Source organism: Falco biarmicus, chromosome 11 (genome assembly GCF_023638135.1).
Source record: "Falco biarmicus isolate bFalBia1 chromosome 11, bFalBia1.pri, whole genome shotgun sequence".
In the NCBI taxonomy this organism is placed as follows: domain Eukaryota; kingdom Metazoa; phylum Chordata; class Aves; order Falconiformes; family Falconidae; genus Falco; species Falco biarmicus.
This window is the reverse complement of record NC_079298.1, coordinates 16,488,681-16,505,588: the sequence shown is the minus strand read 5'-3', so window position 1 is coordinate 16,505,588 and position 16,908 is coordinate 16,488,681. Positions and strand designations below refer to the sequence as shown.

The 16,908-nt window shown below is 41.0% G+C and overlaps 1 long non-coding RNA gene across 1 annotated transcript in view; it reads right to left on the bottom strand.

The window, feature by feature from the left end:
• The window catches only part of LOC130156726 (uncharacterized), a 102,598-nt gene that overhangs the window by 41,541 nt on the left and 44,149 nt on the right, over positions 1-16,908 (bottom strand). Inside the window, exon 2 of the long non-coding RNA XR_008824575.1 lies at positions 1,747-1,890. This is a non-coding gene — a long non-coding RNA (uncharacterized LOC130156726). The remainder of the gene's footprint in view (positions 1-1,746; positions 1,891-16,908) is intronic.

Below are 16,908 nucleotides of genomic sequence, written 5' to 3'. Positions count from 1 at the left end.
TCTTTATGGTTAAAGGAATTTTTTTTGCCTTTGTAACTAACCTTTGTTCTCTAGAGCCTCAACATTAAGCATACAAAAATGTGCTTCGGTGGGCCAGGGAAGTAAATCTCTGGACAGGTTTTGCAAGTGCCCCTACGGATTCATTCCTAAGCAGAGCACTGAGGAGCTGTTCATCATTAAGCCAGCAGTGTGCAAGTATTAAGGAATGAGACAGCACATCAGCTGCCTAGCCAGCACACCTCAGTTCCTTCCTTTCTCCTTCTTCCCCTATCTAGACATGTGAATACAAAACGAAAGAAAATAAACGTGAGTGCTGTAGAAGGTGATTGTCTGAAACTGTCTGAACAAGTTTTTCTCCCTTCTAGGGGAACTCTCAGCTGGGTGGGTAAACTCCTGCCATTCTGGATTGGGCTGGATGCAGCAAGTCATCCACGTTTCCTAAGTTTCTGGTATCTTTCTCTGTTACCATCAGCCAATTTATTCTTTAAAGGATATGTATAATTACAGCATGTCTTAAATTTTTAGAATGGGAAAAAAGACTCTGAAGTGTAACATGAAATACGTTTTCAGAGTGTGGTGGTCCCTAAGTATGGCAGACAAAAATATGGCAGAAATGGAGCACCACTGCCTTCCGCTTCTCAGCTGATGTGCCTGCATGCCTGGCCTGAGCACCTTCCTCAAAAGAAGGAAGCGTTTTCTTCGTTCTAGAGGAAAGGATGTTCCAGTGCCAGACAAATGGGCAACCCTCTAGGAACTGCTCCCCAAGCAGCCTTTCTGCAATTGCTTCTGGTTGAAGACAGCAGAAGAATTCAGTTTTTCACAAAGGCATTAGGTAGAAAAGCTTTAATTATTAAAAGAGTGTGAATTAAGCAGATACTGTGCTGCACCTACAGTGCCTTGGTGAGAAGGCGCTCTGTAAACAGAATTATTATTTCATCAACGCAGTAGACTCCTCACTTAATGGCTCACTAACTGGGCCAGAGATGAGATTCAATGTGAAGAAATCAATGACTCAAAGCAAGAGATTCAGCAAATATGAAACACCTAGCGCTTAGCTCTTAGGATTGCATATTGTCTCCTGTGGAAGTGACTCGTATCATGCAGGGAGAAAATAACACTCCTGCTGCTGCGTCCAACTGTATCCGTAGGAGATAAGACTGAACTGGTGCTTGCTAACACTAGACTCCCATACTTTAGGGGTTTTTTTATTTGCTTTTTGGCTTTCTCCTTCTGTGCTATAGCTGCTAAATAAATAAGCATTGCTACTTCATATTTCCAAAATGGTCTTAGTGCCCTTTTTTTTTTCTTTTGTAATTCATTATATCAAAGCCAGTATTTCTCAGTAGTGATAGCCTTATTTTGGTGTCCACTAGATGCATACATCAATCAGGATGACTCTGCTCTACCACAGAGCAAAAGCACCAAAGGGCATCCTGCAAAATTAAATGGTGAGAATAATAAAGTCCTTCACAATTCCTCTCTGTTCTAACCATTGCAACAACTCGAGAGAGCAGAGAAGATATTTTCAACGTGTGGCTATAGGTGCATGACTCTTCTTCAGACAGCTGGCTAGAGGGTAAATGGCAAGAGCAATAAGTATCTATCTTTCCTCCCCGGGAGTGAGCATGATTCATGGATGAAGAATACTTTATTTTCCTACTCACCAGCATACTGAGGCTTTACTGTGAAATTACTTCTTAAGTTTTCCCCTTCTCTTCAGTGCTAATTTAGAGATAGAAAACTCACCGAGCTGGCTCACTTTTCACTGAAGTGATTTCAGCTTCTCTTCCAGATTCTCATGGAAAATCTCAGCTTTACATTCATCAGCTCCTAATGCAAAACAGCAGATCTGACTCTGCAGCGAAAGGTTCCTGATGTAGTCGGGAGTATCTGCACAAAGCAGGAGAGGCAAGATAAATTGCAGAGGAAATCCTTCATTAATAGTGCCAAAGGACTGTACAAAACCTAACTAACTCTCTGAAAGAAGGAAGGATTAATATCCCATTTTACAGGGAGGAAAGTGAGATAACAGAGCAAACACCCAGGAAAATTAACAGCCAGCATCACTGTGGCTTCAGTTCCACATCCATTCCCACGGGTGGAGAGCCAAATTTGGGCAGAATCTCTTCCATCAGTGTGGTAGTTCATTAATTTGCTGCTATAGAAGGAAGAGCCCAGCAAAATTTCTCTCAAGCGATTTCCTTCAAAACATCCTGTTGCTTCTTATTTGGATTTTTTTTTCCTATCAACATGCATCTTTACCAAATCAGACAGTTTACAGTCAACGTGATGGAAAACAATTATAAATTACACAGAACTGTGTTGAAACCAGACTGCTGCTTTTCATGCATTTTTGAAGATCATCTGTCTTTCTGACACACCTTTCTGGCTGCTTTTCGTCAGGGGGAATAATACAGCACAGAAATACACTGCTGAAAAATGGCAGCTTCCAATGCCTTCCCCCAAAAAAGCAATAACCTCTTTCTACATGTAATTGCACTAAATTCACCAAAAGCACATAATGGACAGGAATACAAAATGAATCACAGCATTTCTATATGAAACAGCTGTTCCATGAACTGGCCGTGATGATTTTTGACTATATGACTGCATTTGTAGTTTGGAAACAATTAGTCAGAAGCAATTATTTATCTTGAGTTGTCACACTTGTTTTATCAGCTCTTTAGGGGGTTCTCGTGTAATCACAGAACTTGCAGAGCTGAAAAAGCAGGATTTTCCTGCTCCAGTTGGACCAAGAAATAAAATGCAAATCAATGACAGTGTGTTTAAATAAAATTTGTACGATCCAATTTCATCCATCATTTTCTTCCTTTCCTTGTTAAGACAAAAATATTACATGCTCTCAAAGACTCAGGAGACCTCAAAATGTATTTAGTAGTCACACCAGTATACTGGAATCGGGAGAATGCAAATAAATCCCATCCTTCATTGCCTCATACTTTCCACTCCTCTAATTTGCAGTGGTAAATTTGAAATCTGAATAGTCTCATTTTTCAGAAAGCACTGAGCACTCCCCAGTGCCTTTCGGAGCCGCTGGGACACGCAGCTGTGACATTCAACACCTATGCAAATCTGGGCCGAGTTATCTGCAGTGAGACAACTAACGCAGCTACGAGAAAGAGTTGCTTGGCTATCTCACAAGGGAACAAAATCTCTGTAGTGAGCTGCCGGCTGTGTTAGAGGTAACTCTACAACATTACAGTAATGTAAGCAGCCTTAGTAATAGGCTAAAAGTCATTAGGAGGTTGGTTTTCAGAGCATATCAGGAGACGATATATGGCACTGTCATGCATTCAGGAAATCATGTTCAGGTTTTATAAACCACAAATGCAAATAAGGCCTGGCAAGCTTTATACTGTGAGCACATAAATAGATTTAGCATATGTAAGCCATTGTGTAGCTCAACCAGAGAGCTGATACTGTCCAGGAAAAGGTATGCCAGCGTAGTAAGAAGTTTCTGCGTAGCATGAGGTAAACACTACCCAGAACAGACATGTCAAGCTTTCTAATTCCACATTTCTGAAACAAGAACCAAGACACAAACGTCTCACCTATGCTGTTGACATTAGACATCGTTTCCCAGGACATGCTGAGCAGTCAGCCAAGTGCAGCACAGCCGCACTAAAAACTTGCTTTTGCTTGTTGTTAGGTTATCTGGCTGCTCAGGTACGGGCCACAGCCCCCAGACAGTGACTCTGAGCACTCCGCTTGCAAGCAATAAGCATCGCTTGTGGGGAAACTGGTAAGGTTCAAACGTTAACTGCTCCATTATGTATGAAACGGCTATTTCCTAGCCAGTTCTTTTTTAAATTAACGTCTTTATTTCGCCTACAAACTTTTCCTCCTTGTCTCTCAGAAGCAGCGTTTGAACACTCCAGCGGACTGGGGATCTGCGTGGATCCCTGGGTCCTGCGCACTGCCAGGCTCTTGCCCTGCGCCAGCACCGCTCGGCTGGCACTGCGCTCCTGCTTCCCCAGCACAAACCCTTTCACAGCAGAGGGGCGCTGGGCCCGGCTGCGATAGGTGCACAGGACAGGCACAGAGCTGAAACGCGCCTCATCCGGAATGCCGAACACGAACGCTCTGCCTCACAGCTCTGGGGGTAATGAAAACTGAAGACACAAAGGGATTTTGCACTAGATTTCTGAAAAATCCAAGCTGAGCTGACAATCTAAGCACTTCTCTGTCAACAAAGGCTGCTTGGGATTTACAAACTAGCTGTCCCTCCTGAAGAGTCTGATTTATTTGGTAGGCTTTGAACAATCTTAATGCATGCCAAGTTTTTATTCACAGCCATGGCGTTTTGCATAATGCCCAAGTAGAGTATTTGCTTAGGAAGTGGTAGACCTGGATTCCAGGCTTTTCCCTGCTGAGGAGGGCTGAAAGTACAGCTTCCACCTCCTGTGGGAAAACACAGGAGGGACTGGCCAGGCAGAGCCTACAAAGCAGCACAAACCCGGAGCCGAGTGGAAGAGACCTGGGACCCAGTTTCTGCTCCCTGGGATGTTCAAACATCTAACATTAGATGGCAACTGGGTGAAAAAACAAATACAAGCCAGAAATAATCAAGGACATAGAGACAGGGACCAAGAATACATCATTCTTGGCCAAGCTCCATGATCACTACGTTAGCTAACGATGCCAGTTCTCTTGGCAGGCTTTATCTGCAGCGTGCTGATGCAGCTATATTATTTCAGTTCTGCAGCAGCCTGAATGCCACAAGGTGTCTGTCTCTGTAGTGCCCCTCCATGGCACAGTGCAGACATAATTTCTGCTCTGTTATTGGAGCAGTTTGGTACAAACTACCTTGCCATTCCCTGGGGCAGAGAGAAGCTGTGTGTAGTAGTCAGTATCATTAATGTAACTACTACTGCTTCACTGTTATCATGCATTTCTAAATTGTGGCTGTACATATCCTTGGTATCCATGGTACCACCTGCACCTGGAGCAGAAGTCTTTCCCATTTAATTTAAAAGATGTTCCATGATTACAGCAGTCATCCATTTAATTGGGCCATCGCTCCCCTGTTTCAAGTAAGATTTAGTTAGGTTGCAGAAAAAGAAAAGCAAAATCAAGAATCCCACACCCAGGGATGAATACCATAAAGGATTTTAGAATAAATATCCTTGAGGATTTTAGAGTTAAGATGACTTGAAAAGGAGTAGTAAGATGTTCTAATTCATCTGCCCTTGTCTTTATTAACACGGCTCACCCTCCCACAACAGGGATGGGATTTGCTGGACAGCTGCATTTCCAGGTCAGCACCCTAAGATGAAGGAGCGTTCACAAAGCCTTCTGCCTGCAGCCCGGAGTGAAGTGCCTGTTGGATGGAAAGGGCCTTTCCCCCGGCCTGCTGAAATGGCCCCAAGCATAGCAGCTTTCCTGGATCCCACCCTTTAGCCCTATTGATCCTACGGGGTATGAGGGCACCCAAAAGTTAGTCCTTGACTCCAAGCATAAAATGTACTGTACCTCCTTAGATAATCAGCCCTCAGTTTCACTCTGTGCAATTTCCTATCTAACTGAAGCAGTTTGGGCCTAGGTGCATTCAAACCTGCAAGGCATTCAGATTTCATAGGGATGGAGAAAAACCTGAGATTCAAGAATCAAAGACAACTAGATGACCTCCTAGGAGAACATGAGTCTACTTTAGCTAGTTCTCAAGATGAGCCACTCGCTCAACAATAGTCATGGGTAGTTGTTGCAAGGGTTAACTCCCATGTAATTTGTCTCAGTAGAAATGTCAGACATTTGCAAATAACCAGGAGATATAGTAGTGCAATATTAGAAGTAGGTCACCACAGTTTCCACAATAAACACATCTTTTTTTGACATTAACCTGCCTTTTGTCTCACAGTCCACAGAAGTTAGATCATTTCCAAGTAAGTCTGCCACACTGAATGTGCAGTTTTTAAAACCTGATGTCATGGCTGTGCTATTATTGTGCAGCATGCGTTGCTTGCACAGCAAGATTAGAGATCCATTTCCAAAATTAGGGTCAAATTTATAAACCCACACACAGTGCATTGTCTCTTATTGTAATGGGATTTTTTTTTCTTCATACTCTTTCCTGTTTAATGCAAAGTGAAATTCCATTTCATCTTTAGTAAACCTTTCAGCTGAAATATAATTTTGACTGATAAAACCTCCATAAACACAATCACTTTTATTATTTATGATTGCAACAGTCAGACCTTGATAATAACACTTGGCACTGGCAGCAATGTAACCATGGACACTGCTTTTCTAAAGAAGAGATAAAAAATTATATCCCAGTAATTTGGAGACACTTTTTTTCTCTTGAAAGGGAAAATGAAAAAAAATATATATTTACAGATATATTCCGTTGTCAGATGCCATGTTTATTAGCAGTAACATTAATATTGTTATAAATTTAACTGTGGTGCTTGGAAACACCAGCCTGAGGTCAGAGAGCTGCCTGAACAGAAATGATGGTCCTCTGCCGTCGAGGCTCAGAGTCAGAAGAAACAAGACAAGCAAAAGTAGAAGAAAATGCCTTTTACCTTCATTTTTCAGATAAAGAAAAATAAGCATAAGAAGATAAATTTTTAACTAGTATAAATCAGTACAGATTCATGGACTTTGCCATCCTTGGAGTGACTGTTTTTCTGTATCTATTCAGCATAGTAAAGGCCATCAAAAAGCATTGGACTAGGCACTCCCATGCAAGCAAAACTCTATCCACACCCCCACCAATCTTTTGCATTGCTTATAAATTTTTTATAAATATATTTTGGATATCAGTTTCTATAAACACCGATCATAAGGCAGACCATTTTTCTGACATTTTTATTGTCTACAAAAACCTCTCGAGCTCTCAAATTCCAGCAAATTGCATCACTGCAAAGAGCACATCCATTTTATCTATGCATTTTCCTAGCCAACGTCACTTCTCCTCTTTTTGTATAGGTGTCATAAACTGGTATTTGGATTGACCCAACTCAAACCAGCTGTTGGTTTTCTTGTTTGAATTATTTTTCTCTCACACCCTGCTTGGGCCCTTTGGCTTTCTCCACACTGACAGCTTTGCCAGACTAAATCTTTGCTGTTCAGCCAGATGCGAAAACAGCCTGCCAACAAGGTCGGTGCCCTTTTTTGGTTAGGTATGCTGAGCCCAGGCTGCGGCATCCTGGGTGGTGTCAGACCGTTTTCACATTTCCTACTCTGTGTTACCAAAAGGTGGCTTTGAATCATCAGGTCGCCTACCCGTAAATAAGCCAAAATTTTGATAATGACGATAAAAAAATAAATCTGCATGTGGCACGATGTGTATATTTTGCCTCAAGTATGTACAACATTATCTCCTCTCATTCCCAGATAATTTAGAAGAACGTTTTCTAGATTTCCTGGGTAATCTGAATCCAGGCAGATTCAAAATGGTACAAGAGATATAAAAAGCAATAAATCTGTAGATCACCATAGCCCGTGGAGCATTCCCTAACGCTTGTTTTGTAACTACTTCTGTTGCAGCGGCGAGCGAGTGTCTGCACTTTCAACAAAGTCTGAATTATCACCTCTGCTGTCAAGGGGATGTTTTAATTTCTTGCATTATAGTCACTTGGAAGTTCATCACCTAGCCTGCAGATGGAGAGAGAGGGCTTTGGTTAACTCGCTCACTGGCATTCCCCACATACATACATGCCTGAACTTTATCTGAAACTCAGCACTGCAGCTCTCACAGATAAAGCAGGACGGGACTAGCAGTGTGGCATACACATAACTGAACCAGTATTTCCAAAGGGGTATTCTCGTTTCAGCCCTACAGTTGTAACTTGGGAATATAGAATTGATTTTCTCAAATTATTCTTGCTAGAAGAGCGTGAGACCAGGAACTTCTTACCTGATGAGAACTGAGTGTTGATGCCATTGAATGAAGGAATTTGGAAAAGGAAGTTATTTTCTTTTGGTTAGTGACTGATAGCACCCCAATGTTTTTACAGCACTGAAAGCCTGCTCACTATCTCTGACACTTTTGTCATTTCTAAGGCCTTAGTCAGGTGGCCAAGACATGCATGTTAAAAAAAGAACTTAATTTTACTTTCAATTTTCTGATCACTTATAATGTTGAACATAAATATTGATCCAACAAAGCTATCATCAGAAGAAAGGAAAGAGGTTTTTTACACACAATTAGAAAGGATTTATACACTAGGCCTTCAAATGATTTTTTTCCAAAGAATTAAGTGATAAAATGTGTATCTGTATATAGGAAGAGGGATAACGAGCTTTAAGTATCGGTTTATTACTCTTACTTCAAAAGTGCTTTTATAGAGAATGATTATTCTGTAAGAAAGAGAAACAAGTGAACTCAATGCATTGACAGAATAATGTAAGAGGTAAGTAGCATGCCCTGGCTTGTTGAAGTTTTCTTCATGTTACGCTCGGAGAAAAAAAATTGGAAAGCACTGCTCTGAACTGAAGACATTGGCTCCACTGACGTTCTCCTACTGGTAGCAGAAATTCATCCTGCAAATACCAACGAGTGCATCTTTACCCGGCCCCAGTCCTGTTACCACCCAACACCCCTCAGTGCCTTTGGCACGACACTGAATTGCTCAATTAGGGATGTATTCAAAGTCTCATTGCCTTAGCTTTAATTTGAGTAACTTCCTAAGCAATTTTATAGCATTTTTTCCACCTTGCTGAGATTTTAACGAAAGAAACGAACATATTCCTATCTTAGGGATGCTTTGACACAACGACCAGACCACCATCACTGGTGCAGTCCTGCCCTGCGCTTGACAAGCGACACCCACAAGTTCTTCGGGACATGGCACACTATTTAAAATGAGGGGATTATAAACTTTTCCTTCAAAAAACAAGGAAATCATTTTCAAAGTTCTTTAGGCATGTTTGCTATTCCGTCCTTGTCACTAAACCGATACATACAAACGTTTAGTTATATTACTGTGGAAGACCAACTGATCAACAAAACCAAAAAACACTAGGAAAAAAAATTACGAGAAACTATTCTTTTGTTTTCTGTAAACAGCTGCTGTGCAGAATAAGTAGCTTTCTGTGTACTTATGCATTTGGTAGCACTGCTACAATCCTATAGAAAGAGAAGTATTTTGAATTAAGAAGGCGGCAGTAACTGCTCAGAATGAAAAACATCAGGCTTATCACAGATGCTGTAAATACCTTCTACAAACATGATTTCATAAATACAATACTATTCAATGATAAACCTCACTGTGTGTTTCTTGATAATGTTCCTTTTAAGGGGTATTTCTTTGGAAAATTATGTTTTTTCATGCAATATTTGCATCTGATGCAATAATGCAATACATCATACAATATTTTTCCACTCTGAGTAAACTGGGGTCATTATGTCCCTTCTTAAAACTATCACTGGAGAAAGGATGGGATTTCAATAAGACTGTAGCTGATCAGAGAATGGGTTGTAGAAAAACCCTCTGTGAGACAACTGAAAGGGTCTAGCAGTAATGTTAAGGATCCAGTCACAAGTTCTATGCATATATGTACACATTAAAACATAGAAGTAGGTTTTGAACCAACAGAAGTCAAGGGTTCAGAGCCCATTGTTGTGTATTTTTAACAGCATTTAACCAGTATGAAATTTAAACCCAACCTTTTCCACATCTATATGGTATCTATATAGACATGGCTCATCCTTTCAGTTTTTAGGGACATGAGATTTGCTGAGACTCACTTGGTTTTCCTCTTACATACACCTTACAGTTCCTATTTCATTTAGCGTATCCTCTTCAGAAAGAGTTATATGAAGTTTCTCTGGACACCACTTGCTTTATTCCATCTCTGTGTCAAAAAACATGTACACCTCTAAGGATGCTTCCTTCCCCATCTGAGCTGCATCTCTGGACTGTGAGGCAATCAGGGTTTTATATTTTTGTCACGGGGTAGTTTTCCCCCTGCAGGGGCTTACATTTCCTTAAACCCCAAATCTACAGCATTATAGCATTTACCTATACCTTTGAAAGAGCAGGAGTGAGTTTGGGAGTGCTGGGGTCTAGTATGGACTTCCCTATGGTCTGTAACTTTTGTTTCAACAGGGAAATAAAAATGCCAGCAGCTTGAAGGGGCAGAGAACAGCAGAATGAATAACGGATTCCCAAAACGAGATGGCTTTCACTGTTAGCAGTTGCAAAGAAAGAACACCTGGTTCAGCAGTTTGGTAGCTGGGTGATACATACTGGTTTACATACAGCCCAATCCGGATGGGTAACATGATAAATGTTATAGAGGGCAACATCTTATTTCAGTAGCTCAGACCTGTAAGAATGTACCTTCACAGTATATGCAGGCTTCACAAACATAACAGCGTGACTGAATGTTTGTACCGATTCTTTTACTGGCACAGTGCTACTGTGTACCTTGGGTTCTTTAAATAGATATTAGTATTATTTGTCCAGTCATTTCATAATAAACCATGTGCCATAGCAAATCTTCTCAGGTTGTGTAAGAAAACATTAAATTACATCACCAAGCATACCTGGTACTAAGAAACGTCTGGTTTCTTCTTAGCAATATAATTAAATATATACAGAATGCAGGTATTTCCTTTACACGTTAATTAACACCTCACTTACAAATATGTAACTATATGAGCATAGGTAGCACAGTACTAACACTTCCAAAGTCAAGAGGCCCTCAGGAGGATGGAGAGAGAAGCCCCATCCATTCAGACTGCATCTCTCCCACCAAAGGGGACAGACAGTATCTGGATAACAACAGATCAGCAAATGGGCAAATTAAACACTGATGTGACATTCAAACTGCTCACAGTTCTTGATGTTTTGCTGCAGTTGTGGGCTCACCAACAAATACATCCTTGTCCTTGTCCTCTGCTAGTGCTTTGTTCCCATAAAACAACTCTTGTTGCAACAGGGCTCAGGGATCAGAGATCACAATCTTTTGTCTTCCCAAACTAACATTCAAGGCGGTGAAAAAAAAAAAACCAAAAAAAAAACCAACACACCAAAAATCCCACTTTATGCCAATGCAGTCTGTGGAATTCAATGCCACAGGACATCAACAAACCGAAATACTGCATATAGGCCCACTGCTTACAGTGTGCAAGCAAAAGCTAATTAGAATTTGTGCCTCACAATGTAAAACCTCAGGGATGAGAAAATGAGCTTTCTTTGTTTTCTGTAGTGTGGTGATAAGTGCAGTGCTTGGCACAAGAAAGCTGCTTACCCCGAAGTGCACTGCAGCAGTCACCTTCCAAAGATGTTACCAGGTCAGTGGTTTGAATAGGCACAGTAGCTCCTGCTTCTGTGCTCTACCAGCTCTCCAAAACCAGACACATTAGTGATATAAATTTTAAGTTACAAATACTCGTTCCTAAAAATTTGCTTTAGTTTCCACTATGTTCCATTCAAGTATTTTACATTAAGGATTGTACTGCACGTCGCTAATTTTTATATTTTTTTTCTTTTTTGGAGTATGTCTTTTACCCAAAATACATGAAAGAAACATTGCCATTAATAGATTGTGAACCACTAATGCACTTAATTTAAGCAGCAGCAAAAAATAGAATCAATTCTTTTTAAAGCTACACTGATGCACTCGTATGTACTACTAGAAAGAATAGCATTGCTTCCTGCATCTTTTAACAAAATGACTTAGAACTTCACTTTTCTAATTCTTACTAATTTAAAGGGGGGGGGGGAACCCTAGCAGATTCAAAATGCTGAAAATTATGCTTTACAATATTTTCATTGTCTTCAAGGCACTACAATTCTAGTTTAGGTAATGTTATTCTCCTAAACTTTAGGTTGTGCTAATTTTTTCTCTCTCCACTTCCGTATTATTTCCCCAGGTACAGATCATGCATCTCCCCCTTCTTTTGCTTCTACTTCAAGTCTGATTTTTCCTAGGGACAGCTTTGTTCAGCAGCAAGCAGGTAATCATTTTAGCTTCTTTATTCCCCTTACCCCCCATTCTCAGTTATATTCTGTATTTTGTGGATATAAAGGATGCACCTAGGGTGAGTTGAGATGCTATTCGTAAGATCTCTCTGCCCACCCCCACCCCAATAGCAATAATCAGAGACAAGGTGTCCTTGTGCTTTCCTTGCTACCGGAACATTCAGGATTGACAACTCTATACCAGGTTGCTCAGTTAATCATACATGTTCTGGTGAAAATTATTACCTTTATTACAAAGCTGTGTATAGATAGAACTAAATGCTCATCTTTGCAATAAAGAATGTGCTCTTCTGTAAAATAATTACTCCATTATCAGGTGTGCTTTAAGTATTGTGAAGTTGCTAGTAATTTTTCCTGTTCTGTGAGGATTATAAAAAAGAACTTGAATTTCCACAGTACAGGATTTAAGACTATCAATTATTTCCTTCATGGGTCCCTCCCTTTCCAAAAGAAAACAATCTCCTCTGAAGAAGGTGTCATTCTTATGACAACAGAAAGAGTGCAATATCACACATTCAGTGAGAACATTAGACCTGATTCAAAGTCCAAAAATTCGAAGTACATGGAAAATATCCTATTAACATCAGCAAGCTGTTCATCAGCTCACCGAACAAAGGTCCTGCCGATAGCCATCAGGCCCTCGAAAGTTTTGACATCCTGGTTCTAGTTACATCAGCTCCCAGAGTAAGATTTATACAGCTTTTCTGCTTGTCATTACTCCTTAGTATGTTCAAGCCCTCCTTCCTTGCTTCAGAAGCATGTTTTATATAGCTTAACTCTTAGATATTCACTTCAGCTTGTTAAAATGACAAGCATTATAGGGACCACGCCAGCAACAATAACCAAACGAAATCACATCCCCTTTAAGACACATAGATTTTTGAAACCTGAGAGTTTCCCCCATGCCTTGCGATCCATGCGAGACTGAAACTTGAAAGAAACGGCTGTTGTGTAATTATCATTTTCTGCAAAAGACAACCACTAAAATAACTTACAGCTCTGATTCTTAGATGTAGCTGAACTCATTCATGCTTTCAGAAACATCAGGAAGTTTTTTGAGTTGATAAATACTCTCGAGAACCAATGGGCTAAACAAGGCTTCCCTGCCAGGTGTCCTCTTTTATAAAATAAAGCATCACAGGAGCATGTCAGAAAGAAACAAAATTAAGACACTTACAAGCACCAGGTGTAGTCAGAAGAGAAATAAATACCCCAGCACAAGAACACAAAACAGGAAATCCAGCCAGGAAAATGACACCTATGTAACAGGCCTTGCAAGCACAGCAGATAAAGAAAATGAGATATATAGGTTGTCAAGGAAGGTGCCTTACATCCAATCCCCCTCAATCCAACCCAACTACTTCATTTTATTATTTTTTTTTGCATTCAGAATCATCGTTGTAGAGGTTTTTGGTTTAGAAAAGGAAGCTAAATGGAAATCAGAGCTGAACACAGAACTGCACTAGAAAACATCCCAGTCCGAGTATTGAATATTTATCCCCCAGAGGGGAAAAAAGGCCTTAATCAAGACTAGTCCCAAACCCACAAACTTTCAATCCTCTCTGCTCAAAGGCAGCAAAGAGCAATAGCTCAGCCTGTGTGAACCAAAGCTGAAATACTTTCTCTGCCTGTGTCCAAAAAGAAGAATCATGGTGAGAGATAACCCAGCATTTTCACTAGGGACTGATTTTTGTTTTACTAGATCTGTAAGCAACGCTTCCCTCCGCAACCCTCACACCTGCGGCAGCACTACAGAAACACAATCAGAGTGAGGATCCAGTGGGTAGTGTCAGGTGAGCCCAGGAAAGCCATTTCCTTGCCCAAGCAGCAACAGCTGCAGCATCCTTCCCCGAATCCCTACTCCCCAAACAGGCCTGCTGCCCTCGCCAGTGCAATGGGTTAGCCCGTGCCATCACGGTGAGACCACTCCCAGCTTTTGTGTTCCCTGGCATTGCACAGAGGAGCAATGTAGTATGTTGGCATGACATTGCAGTCAGCAGGAAACAACCCCATGACGTGGCGCAAGGGGTCTTTCCGGACGCGTTGGCTATAGCATTTTCTGGATAGTCACCGTTAGTTGAAGGACACACAGATACGTTGATCCCAGATGAATGCATTCTGCTCCTCCAGCTCATTAATGCTAATCTCTTCTACAATAAATAAGCTCAGTAGCTGGTCTTCACTGGCCTCTCCTGGATGATTTATGTCATCAGCTTGCAGTAAGTCATGCTGAAGTTTCCCTGCCCTAGATTCACTCCAACATTGTGACTAGTTTGGTGACTTCTTTCCAGTCTTTCAAATCCATTATTCAGCAAGCCAGTGCTGATGATGCACTTTCAGCCAGGTTGTTTTTATCTTTCATTTTATTAAATGCAAATTGGATTTGAAAATGAAGGTGGACACTGCTGTAATCATACCGGCAGGTAACAGTGTTATTCAGCTGTCAACAGAATTCAGCCTAAATAGATCACGGCACAAGAAAGAAATCGTATCAATGACTTTGTTTTGCTTGTATTTAAATATTACATCAAACCTACACTGTCACAGGGGACAAAAAGTGAGCACAAGTTGCAAACATAGCATTCTTATTGTACATCCTTTCTCTTTTCCCTTTCTCTTGCTCCTTAGTAAGTCCAATGGGAGTTCTTACAGCTCAAAATTGCCAAAAAAGGTAGCAGGATGATAATAAACCAGATAGCACCAGTGCCACAGGGTCTCACTTTATATTACTGGTTTAGATAAACTAATTAATTAAAATGTTAAGGGCATGCTTTACACATGAATACCTTTTAGTTCCAGAGAGCTAAAAGTAAATTAATAGAAAACACTAGATACAGATAAATACCATTGACAATTACTTGCTGGTTTGTTTGTTACCAGTAATAAACATCATGATGGTCTCCTTTCATCAAACTATTAGTAATTAGTCAATTGTATTAACCATTTCTGAACTATATGTGATTATGTCCTTATGTAAAATATGAGCCAGCAGCAGTGCAGTCAAAAATACCAATGAGTATTAACCAGATTTTAACAATTACTTTGATGAGGCCCTGTTCATGAAAAGGACAGTGCTAATTTTTCCTATTTTTGCTAACATTTTAATACTAAGGAACATGTCAGTGCTTAGTGTTCTTTATTTTTAATATGAAAATATGCCAAGGTTTTCATTAGAGTGTGTAGTAGAGAAATGTTTGTATTTTTTTGCAAAGGGGCAATTACTCCCTGCAAGGAGGAAGGCAATGCAGCTACTATCCCTCCAAAGAGCAGACTAAACTCCCTGAGACATCTCGCCACAGGAAACAGCATTTAGCAAGTCACAAATGCAAAAAAACCTTGTTTTTTCTTTAAGTGGTGACATTTTATTAACAAGTGCTAATGCCGTAAGAAGATGGGTGGGTTAAACATCTGGCCTGAGGTCTGCCAAGATGCATCCAACTCTGGCTACAGCATCAGAATCATTCCTGACATGTCTTATTTATTCTGTTCTTCTGTGCAAGCACCAAAGTCTGCTGTCAGGTGTCTAATTGTCTCATCTCGATTACAGCAAGCAGCTTTCTCAGCCCCTAAAGAGCTATAATTTTGTGCACTCGCCACTTACTACAAATGCTGTCAGAAATGGAAATAAACAAGTGTGAGAAATACTTAAATCCTGCCACCCTTCCAGCAAAAGGAAAAAGCAGAAGGGAGTAGCTAGTCCTGTTGGTGCAGTCAGAAAAGGGGGCTCGGCCTCTTGCCTTGCCTCTCTCCTAGCCCAAACAGAAAACTCAGCAGCACAGCCCATGGACAGCAGGGTCCCTCCACACCCAAAGGGTTTCAGGGGTGGCTGCTGCCCTAAGCCAGGCCACTGATTTCTCCATTCCTCTGCACAGGTTCCCTGAGAAAACTGAAATCAGGTTTCTTCCGTGTGCCCGAGAGAAGTCCAACTAGATAGACAAAAGTCAAAGTCAGCATGAACCCAAGTCCTGCAAACAGACATGGGACACAAGTATCTCTACCCCTCCAAAAGCTGCAGAAGGATGTCAAAATGCCCCTTCAGGTTCTCACACACACCTATACTGACAGTCCCAAGCAAGTTTGGACCCAGGTGTTTTGCAGTTCAAGGATCTTTATTGTTTCAGGTGGAAAGCAAAGAATTGATAGCACTTTGCATATATGCATACATATATATATGTGTGTGCTTTCATTTGAAAAGGTTTATTAGAAGCAATTCTAATCTTATTTTCTTAAGGGTTTATTTTATTTTTATTTCTTACTGGACCATTTAAGAACATAAGAAAGTGTGCTGTGTACACTAATTATGTATGTGTATCTGGTGTGCTTTCTGCCAGACCGTGTTCCATCTCTAACGGAGCGCCTCTGTGTTCCAGTGTCGCAGGAAAACTCACCGATATCTCTATTAAGGATTCTAATACTTGTATAGTCTGACAGATGGGGGTAAGAACATTTTTTTAAAATACAGATTCTTAAATATGCTTCAATGCCACAACTCACTCAGCTCACAATCCCTTTACTGTGTTAGGGATTCCTTTGTGCATAGGCATACTTCAGTGTTGGGGACCGACCTGTGGAGGAATACCTACCTTCCCAACTGACGCACAGCAGCAGATGGAGAGCTCTGCTGTGATTTAAACCATGAGCCTTCAGCAGAGGGCACTGTGAAAGCACCATATGCCACAGCCCTGCACAGAAAGAGCTGGAAAGAAGTTACATCACCCCCCCAGGGGGACACGTGTGCGTCTTTTCCTGATGCATCTCTCATTTCCCTTCCTGGAAAGGTGGCAGCGGTTCGCTGTCTGAGCAGGTATCCAGGAGGCAGGCTGCTCTATCACACCATGCTCCTAACAACAAGGCCAACTGAGTGTTTACTGAATAGCTGCTGGCACTCGGAAGGGTGAGGGAAACCTCTCATGGGCTGCTTCATGGCTGGTGTAGGCAGCCCATCTCTCCA